General features: G+C 45.5%; 1 pseudogene; it reads left to right on the top strand.

The window, feature by feature from the left end:
* The first annotated feature begins 7,211 nt into the window (after positions 1–7,211).
* LOC123089319 (uncharacterized) lies at positions 7,212–8,705 on the top strand (annotated as a pseudogene).
* The last annotated feature ends 1,078 nt before the right edge of the window (positions 8,706–9,783 follow it).

Genomic DNA, 9,783 nt, shown 5'->3' with positions numbered 1-9,783 from the left:
TGCAAGGCACAAGTGGCGCGGATTTCGGAGATAGTCCAAGAGCAAGTGCGAGACCAACTGGGAGCGACGATCACCGCCATTATGCCTTCCTTGCTTGAGGGGCTGTGGGGGTGGATTGCGGGCGGCCAACAGGGGCCGCCCCTGATTCCCAGCTTCACGGGCAGCAACTCGCACAATGCGCCGACATTGGTGTCTCCGGCGGAGGCGACATTGGTATCTCCGGCGTCGGCACCGGATTGGAGCTTAATGCACCCGGGTGTGGGAAGAATACGCCGGCCGGCACCTCGATATCAAGCGACCCTTCCGTCACTTGCATGCCCACCGTTGGTGGTGCCTCGACATTAGCCGAGCTCGACGCCGTCACGGTAACTAAGCCTCGGCCGATGACTTCATCTCCTTGCCTTTGACTGGGCATCCCTGACGCCCTACATGTTTTTGCAGGGCGCCACCAATGTTCCATGCACTCTCCTGCACTTCGTGGACGGCGAGTTGATCGATGTCGCCAAGGCCAAAATCATTGAACCGGGTAACCGCGTGTTCCACGGTAATTCGATGCCACCCATCGTGTATAGGGTTCAACTGGTTCGGGTGCTGCGGGGCTGCGACGACTTGTTACCTCCGTATCGACCTCCTGGGGCCAACGAAGATGATGTGATGACCCTCAGCGCCTGCTTAAACTGGCCCCTACTTTGGCCAAAGAGCCAGATTCGTTTGGGGGCGGGGGACACCACCCCACAGACAACATCGCCAGTCGTGCCGGCGCCAAGCCATGGCAAGACCACCGCAACGCTACCACCGTCAGCTGATCCGGACATGCATATGGCACAGGATCCGGACAACGACGACGGTACATTTTCCAACGTCGACAAGTACATCAACGAACTTGGGTACGCTGACGAATTCTTGGGGCCTCCTTCTCAAGAACCCAACCTTGCAAAAGACAATCATGATCTAGCTGGTACCGCGGAGAAACCCAGTTGCAACAGGCGTCGTGTGGCGTTCAATTTTCAGGAGACGCCTCCAGCTGCCGCCTTCACCGAGACTCAAACAGCTGAGGTGCGAAATATTATCAGCCCCAACACACTCAAGAAGGTGGTCTCTGAGCAGAAGTCGATCCCATTACAGCAAAAGAAGTAGAAGGGACGGAAAAGAAAAAATAACAAGGGTGCGAGCCAGCCGGCACCGAGTACGATCCATGCTCAGGACGGGCCACCAATACCTAAGGATATCTCGAGGAGGGTGCATGTGGCGGATAGGCCGATGCTACCGACTAATCTGCTCAATGCTGCAACCGGTGCTATGCTGAGTCTGCATGACTGTGTTCTTTCTATGGAGAAGCGCGTCTCTCCGAGAATGATGTGGCATACCCGGTTTTCGTGGCCAAGGTGCCAGAGGGCAAGGGCTTTGTCGATAGCACCATCGGGCGTATGATCGTCATGTGGTTTGATGACATCTTCGCTATGTTTAACCTTCATCCGCTGCACTACACCTTCATTCAGCTATTTTTGCTTAGCATGGAGATGCGGATCATTAGAGATAAGACCCCGGACATCATGATAGTCGACCCCTTCTACATGCGTGCCAAGATCTTGGACAGCGTAGGGGACCGGGAACTCGCGAGTTCATACCTCGAAGGCGTCATTCTGGCGAACCCAGGTAAGGATAACTTCCTCGTGCCTTACTTTTCGAGTAAGTCATACCCTCACCACCCCGTAACATATGATTTCTTAGATTTTGATCATTCTTTTTTTAACATTCCGTGTTTTTGTGCAGTGACACACATTGCACACTCATCCTCTTAAGCCCGAGATATTCCATGTCCACGTATTTCGACTCGGACCGTCAGTCGAAGAAAGACTACACAAATGTCAAGAAAGTTCTTGATGATGCTCTCCCCGGCTATGCCAAATCTGGAGGCTCCTTTAGGAGGCCAATTTGTAGGTACAGCAAGCACGTGTTCACCCATGTAACGACGTTCCCCTGTGTCAAGCAGCCGTCTGACAGTCAGAAGGATGCCTACTACGCCCTCCATCACATGCGGGCGATTGTACGGGACCATAATCACCTTGTGCTACCAAATAATCTCAAAGACTGGGCCGCACGCTTGTCGGCAATCCAGGACGCGGACATCAGACAAGAATTCTTTCGCATCCAGTCGGAGTTTACGAAGATCATCTTTCGGGATGTCCTTCATACCTCGGGGCAGTTCTATCTCAAATATCAACCGTCCAACAGTGAAATAGAAACAACGCTACAAATGCAGGCTAACAACGACCGCACATTCATGACCATCACAATAGACGGCGGCTTCATCCTCGCTCCGGTCCCTGAGTCGAGTCGAAAGTGTTGATGCTATGTAGTTCTGAAATATCTATTAGCTCATGTTGTAATTAAACTTTAATGAACTTGTATGTCTCTTTAGTTTGGACAGTCGTTCAACTTATATGTAATCGATGCTATTTATTAGTAGGACCATGAATCGTGCTATTAATGTGTTGCTTTTCTCTTCCGATCCTTCTATTGCATACTTATATATTGCTTATATATTATCTGTGAATTGCTACTAATGTTTTGTTTGTCTAGTGCATAGAGATGCCATCGTATGTCGTGTACAAGGGTAAGGTTCCCGGAGTCTACGGCGACTGGGAGGAGTGTCGGAGACAGGTTCACCGTTTTAGTGGTAATAGTAACAAAGGGTACACCACTAAGGCGGAGGCGGAAGCTAGATACGTGCGCTATCTAGCGGGAGAGAGGAGGGAGCGGAGGAGGAACCGGATGAAGACCAGTTTCATCGCGATGATGCTCATCGTGACTGCAGCTCTCTTCTATGTGATGGTAGTTTAGATGATCGATATCGACTTTGTAATGTGATGACAAACTCGGCTAATATGATGAACTTTGCTAATGTCTCGAGACCTAAACTTGGCTAATGTTTGAACTTTGTTCGCTATTTTGAATTTGGAGACTAATATGATGAATCCTATTATGTGATGTTTATATTTTGTGCTGTAACATATTGTAACCTGTGCAAATACCAGAAAAGCAAAAAATAATAATTCCTAATATTCATAGTAGTGGCGCACCATATTGAGAATTAGTGGCACACCAAGATAAATACCAATGGCGCATTATCGAGAATAGTAATGGCGCACTTGGGGCATAGGTGAAGGCAAATATGGCCCCCAGTAGTGGCACACCATATTGAGCATTAGTGGCGCACCAAGGCTAAATACCAGTGGCGCATTATGGGGCATAGTAATGGCGCACTTGGGGGCATACGTGAAGGTAAATATGCCCCCCTAGGAGGCATAGTAATGGCGCACTGTTGGACATAGTAATGGCGCACTATGTGGTGCGCCACTATTATCTGGGATACTAATGGCGCACCAGAGGTGCGCCATTACTGTTTGTTACTAGTGGCGTGTTAATAGTGGCGCACCTATAGTGCGCCATTAATAGCAAAAACTGGTGCGCCACTAACAACCTTTTTTCTAGTAGTGCTAACTTGTTAGCCATGGTCAGGTCTATGATGTCTCTTACCAATCCGCCTTTATCTTTTGGGGATGTGCACTAGAAGCAACAACATACGCACTAAAAAGAGCACTGTCTAAGTCTGTGATACGACACCGTATGAGTTATGGCACAAGAAGAAACCCAGTTTGTCGCATCTCAAAATCTGGGGTTGTCATGCATACGTAAAATGTTTATAACCAAAGAAACTTGATGTCAGATTAGACAAATGTTACTTTGTAGGTTATCTCAGGATAAACAACTAGGTAAGTGTTTGTCGTAAAAAATGCAGTCTTTCTCCAGAAAGAGTTTCTCGCTAAAGAAGTGAGTGGGAGGACAGTACAACTTGATGAGGTCGATGAATCTTCGACTAAAGTTAGTGGGGCTAAAGGATCAGAAGTAATTCCGCAAGTTATCCCTACAACCGAATTGGGAGTTGCTACATCTGATGTAGAAACTCCAGTTAAGTCTGTGACTGAACCGCATAGGTCAGGTACGGTTAGTGAATCACCTAGATGGTTTCATAACGAAATTCTCATCTTAGAAGAAGATGAACATGCACACTACAAAGAAGCGATGGCGACGCCGAGCTTAGAGGAATGACTTAAAGCCATGAAATCTGAAATGCGGTCCATGCACGAAAACCAAGTGTGGAGCTTGGTAGTTAATGTGAATAGATTTTAAAAAAATACGGTCACAGATGGTAACCCTAATATCTATAAAGCTTGGCTTCTCGTGATGGGATTCTGACAAATTCAAGGAGTTGACTATGACAAGACATTGTCGTCAGTAGCAATGCTTAAGTCTGTGCGGATTTTGATGGCAAGTGCTGCATATTTCGATTACGAGATATGGCAGTTGGGCGTCAAAACAACTTTTCTAAATGGAAACCTTGAAGAGGATGTATACATGATAGAACCTGAAGGTTTTGTCGATCCCAAAGACAATTAAAGAATCATTGGAAAGTGTTTTTCGGTGAAAGACTTACGCAAAGGGACATATATATTAGGCATTAAATCTATAGAGATGGATCATTATACCTAAAAGCGGTTAGCTTGAGCAAGTACAATAGGATGATATAGGCGGACGGTAAGACCTCAAATATTATACTTTTCCTAAGTTGGAGAAACTGAATAGGAGAGAGAAGAGAAACGGGTTGCAGCATGTGCTCCTAGATACTATGTGACACAGCGTGATGGGCCATGTATGAAAAATGCAGTATATATTACATATAACTATTGTACATGCCGGTTATAAGTTTTATTGTAGATGTCATCGCAACATTATATGGGAGCTCCTAATTGGCGCTTCAAGCGCCAGCTCCGTAAGTAGGTGGCCACATACCATCGCCCATGGGCCGACCCATATAGGCGAGCACCCGATCATTTCATGGATCACTGGTTCATTTCATCGATCCATTTATCGGGCGCTACCCCTAAAAAGCCCAATCAACCGTTGATTATATGAAAAAACAAAAAAATCGCAAAAATGGAAAACTTTATGATTTAAAAAATGTTCAAGGATTTAAAAAAAAAACTTCATCGATTTTGAAAAAATTCATCAAAGTCAAAAATGTTCATCGGATTTGAAAATTATTCATCAATTTTGAAATAATTTCATGAACTTTCTGAAAAAAGTTTGTCGAATTTGGAAAAAGTTTATCAAATTTGCAAAAGAAATCACAAGTCTAAAAAAAGTTCATCATTTTTTTAAACATAGATTTACAGAGAAGTTCATGTATTTTAAAACAATTCATCAAACTAGGAAGAAGAAAAAAGAAAAAAGGGAAAAAGGAAAAAAGGAAAAGGAAAACAAAAAAAGAAAAAATGAATAAGTAAGGGAAAATAAAGAATAAAAGAAGGAAAAAGTTCAATCTTACCAGATCCAACTAGGTGGCGAGTTGGGCCACATCATATAGGGGGAATCCTATATGACGAGTAGGTCGCCTGCGAGTGACCTAGCGCGCACCCCCCTCGCGCGTTGGGCGTTCTTGCGGCCGATCCATTTTCCATTTGTCTTTCATTTTCTTTCTTATATTTTCTTGTTCCATTTTTTTCTGTTTCCTTTTTTTTCTTATTTATTTACTTTTTTTCCTTTTTTCCGGATTTTCTTTTCAAATTCGCGAACATTTGTTTTGTTCATCAAGTTCTAAAATGTTCATCAATGTTAAAAAATGCCAACAATTAAAAAAGGTTTGTCGAATTCATTTTTGTTCGTCAGATTTTTTTAATGAAAATCCAACATTTGGTTATCGAATTAAAACAATATTCATCAAATTCAAAATTTGTTCATCCAATTCAAAAAAATTTCATCAGATTCAAAAAAAATTCATCCATTTTCAAAAAAATCTTGAATACAGATTTTGCTCATCAAGTTTAAAAAATGTTCATCGACTTCAAAATTTGTTCATCAAATACAAAAAGAGTTCATCATTATTAACAAATCCTCATAAAAATTGTTCATCAAAATATAGGCCTCTTTAGAATTGAAATTTGGCGCTAATCCAGTATTGTTTTTGTTTTGTTTCCCCATGCTTAAAGAGGCCTCCTATACGGCGCAACACGCGCGTACCCCCCGCTACCCTTCTGGGCCGGCCCATGTGCGGCCGGGATGCCGCCTGTTTTTTTTTTTGCGGATGACCTGTTTTTTTTTCCTATTCTTCTTTTCTTTTTTCAATAATTCGGGATATCAATATGTTCTAAATTTCCGAAAAGTTGCTAATTATTAATAAAGCAATCATGATTTCAAAAATAGTTCATTAATTTGGCAAACAATGTTCACAAATTTAGAAATGTTCATGATTTCAAAAAATGTTGGTGAAATTGAAAAATGTTCACAAAATTTGTAAAAAGTGTTCATGATTTCAAGAAATGTTCATGAAAGTAAAAAATGTTCACGAATTTATAAAAAAATGTTCATGATTTCAGAAAGTTGTCTAGAACTTTTTTTAAAAATGTTCATGATTCAAAAAATGTTCATGATTCTAAATTGTTTTTCATGAATGCAATATTTTTTCAATAATTTATAAAAATGTTCATGATTTCAAAAAAAATTCTTGAATTTAAAAATTGTTCATGATTCAAAAAAAGTTTCGTAGGTTTAAAAAGGTTTTCACGAATTTTATTCACATGTTCATCATTTAAGAGAATGTTCATAAAGTTCTAAAAAATGTGCATGATTTTGAAAAAATGGTCGTGAGTTTTAAAAATATGTTCAAAGTTTCAAAAAAAATGTACATGATTTAAGAGAATGTTCAGAAATTTGTAAAAACAAAACTATGTTTTCCAAAAAATGTTCATGTTTGAAAAAAAATACAAAAAAAATTGCGAATTTAGATGATTTTCGTAAATTGAAACACAAGAATAAAAATGAAAACAGAATAACAGAAAAAAAAAGAAAACAGAAAAGATCAAAAAAGGAAAATAGAAAAAGAAAAAAAGAAAAGAAAGAAAAAACAGAAAAACCCTGTTCTGGGAACGTTCTAGAACCTTCCCAAAACCGGTTGTGTTGGAAAACCCTAAATGGGCCGGCCCATTGAAATCGGCATGCGCTACGATGCTGGCCGGCGCGGTACGCCCCAGGAATTGCGATGCTTAAATCGAGGCCTCAAAACGTTCAGGAGCTCTCGAGAAGGCCACGACGATAGAGGCCCACGATTACTTGCGTGGGATTTCTGTCTATGTAAAAGTACCAACGGCCGCAATAGCTTGTCACTTTCCCATTTCCCCTTTTTTGGCAAACACTTCCCAATTCGAGCTCGCAGAGAGAGAACGAGAGAGAGAGAGAGATGTGTCACTCGCCGTCGGGATCACGCGCGACGGCGCGGTCGGGCAGGGTGGAGGAATTCGCCGACGCGGCAACGGAGGAAGGCGGCGAGTCCAAGCTCTCCGCGCTCCTCTACGGTACGCGCCCCTAAAACCCTAGCCCCGTCTTTGTTGTGGCGCTTGGTCGCTCGCCTCGCTCTCCAGGTTTGATCGTCGCAGTCGCGCGAGTTCTTTCTCAGGGCGTGTGGTCCCCTAGGTTTTCTATACCAGTCTGCGATCGAATCGAGGCGATTCGACACTACATTGGGAGCGCAGGACATCCAGCTCTTTTAGATTACGGGGAGTAGTTTGATTTGGGGAAAGGGGATCAAACCCTGTGACTCGCATTGTTTGAATCGACGGGAGCCATCGGCACCGCCTGTTTAGAATTGAAATTTGGTGCTAATCCATTATTGTTACTGTTTTGTTTCCCCATTCCGATTCGATATATCCAGACCAGTTTGGTTTGTTTATTTCATTCGAGTCATTTCTCTTATTTATTAAGGCAATTCGGATCAGCAGTTTCAGATTCGCGAAATTGGAGTGAGACATCGCCCGTTAGAATCGCCTCTACTTCATATGTGCAGGTCGTTTGCTAGATTCCAGAACACATACGCATAATACACTTGATTCAGAGAGGCATAGATGAGCGTACATCTGCTCGCCTATTGTTTGCAAACCAATACTGGAATTTCTAACGGCATGCTGAGAATTGCGATTTGATCCCAATTCGTTTTTCCTTCTCCAGTTCTCTCGTTTCCTCATTCCAATTTTGACACTCTTTACTACTGTATTTATCCTGTAGATTTCAGTTAGCAGCATCTTGGTTCCGAAAAAAATGGGAGTGAACCTTCTGTATAGATCAACTCTACTTGATGTGTGATGTGCATATCTAACTTGTTAGGTTGATAGATTCCAGTGATGGATATCATATCTGCTCGCTCATTGTTTGCAACCCAACACTAAAAATTCTTGACATGTAGCACGTGTCAGGGATGTTACTGATGCTATGAATTTCTAACACGTCCCATGCATTCTTCCCCACAGATGTGTCGTAGCAGGTCCAGGACAGCCTCCAGAGCATGCTGAAGATGACGGGCGAGATCGAGCAGTGCAGTGACGAGATCGAGGTGGAGATCGAGCAGGCCAAGGAGGGCGTGGCTGACAAGTGCAGGGTGCTCGAGGAGGAGAAGGAAAGGTTCCAGAAGGTGGCACTCGCAGCGCTCAACATCCTGAGCGGCGGCATCTGAAGCCTGCACCACCTTGATGTCAACAAAGACAATCCTGATAACTGCCCCGCTCTGTAGATCACCGTTCATGTGCAAGCCTATTAATGAACTGCTAGTTGTACTCCTCCATATGTGACTGTTGCCAATTGTCAGTTCGTCACAAGTGTTAGCCACCATTCTTTTGCTTGGCCTGTCAGCCACTCGGATCAAAGTGTGGTGGCAGTAGCAATAGTAGTACTAGTTTGTTCAGGATGGCTTTTTCAGTGAAGCAGAGCATAGCCCTATTGTTAGAGTACGTGATGGGCCTAATGGGCCCGTTAGTCTTAGGGTTAATTAGAGATAAGAGTCGCTTGCTCAGGGGTCAAGTAAGCCTTGCTTGGGAGTCAAGTAAACCTCTCTATATAAAGAGAGGAGATGTACCAATCTAATCAAGCAAGAATTAAGAAGGAAATCCCTTCCATCTTGCCCGGCCGTGGGCAAAAGGCCCCCGGCCGGCCCTCTCGCGCCCTCCTTCTAGCAGCGCCATAACAGTTTGGTATCTAGAGACCTCGTTCTGATCATGTCGCTGCCGCCACCATCGCCACCGTTGCCCAGCGGCACCACCGCGCCGATGACGACGCCGCCGCTCCTCACCGCGCCGGTGACATCCGCAAGGACCTCGCTGGCGGGCCCCGTCTCCACCACGGCCCCGCTCACGCCGCCGTCCCCGGGCGCGTCCACACCACCACCGGCCATTGCCTTGTCGCCGGAACAGATCGCTGCCACCCTGCAACATCTAGTCACCGCCGTCCAAGGCCTCCATCTCCAGCAGCAGCAGTACGGGGCCGGGGCCTACGCGCTACCGCCGCCAGCCCCGATCGCGGCCTCGGACCTCTCGCTCCAGCAGCACCCGTACGGGGGCGGGGTTGGGCCTTACGCGCCCCTGTCGTGGCCCTCCCAGGGCGCGGCCGCCTATGGCGGGCCGCTGTTCTGGCTGCCCCCGACGCCCCCTTCGCACGGTCCACCGCCGGCCGCGGCGCCCATTTGGTCCCTGCCGCCGGCACCTTCAGCAGCCCCCTGGGTGCAGCAGCCGCCGACAACAGCGTGGCCGGTCCAGCAGCCGCCGCAGACGGCGCCCCAGGGATTTCTGCCGCCGCCGCCATCGACGGCTCCCCTCTGGCATCTGCAGCCGTTGCCATCCCCGGCAACCGCCGCACCTGTCCAGCCCCCACCGCTGCCGCTGCAACCACCGGCGCCGCCCC

The sequence above is a fragment of the Triticum aestivum genome, chromosome 1B (genome assembly GCF_018294505.1).
Source record: "Triticum aestivum cultivar Chinese Spring chromosome 1B, IWGSC CS RefSeq v2.1, whole genome shotgun sequence".
NCBI classification, from domain to species: Eukaryota; Viridiplantae; Streptophyta; class Magnoliopsida; order Poales; family Poaceae; genus Triticum; species Triticum aestivum.
The sequence above is the reverse complement of the archived record's forward strand: the minus strand, read 5'-3'. Positions and strand labels throughout refer to the sequence as shown.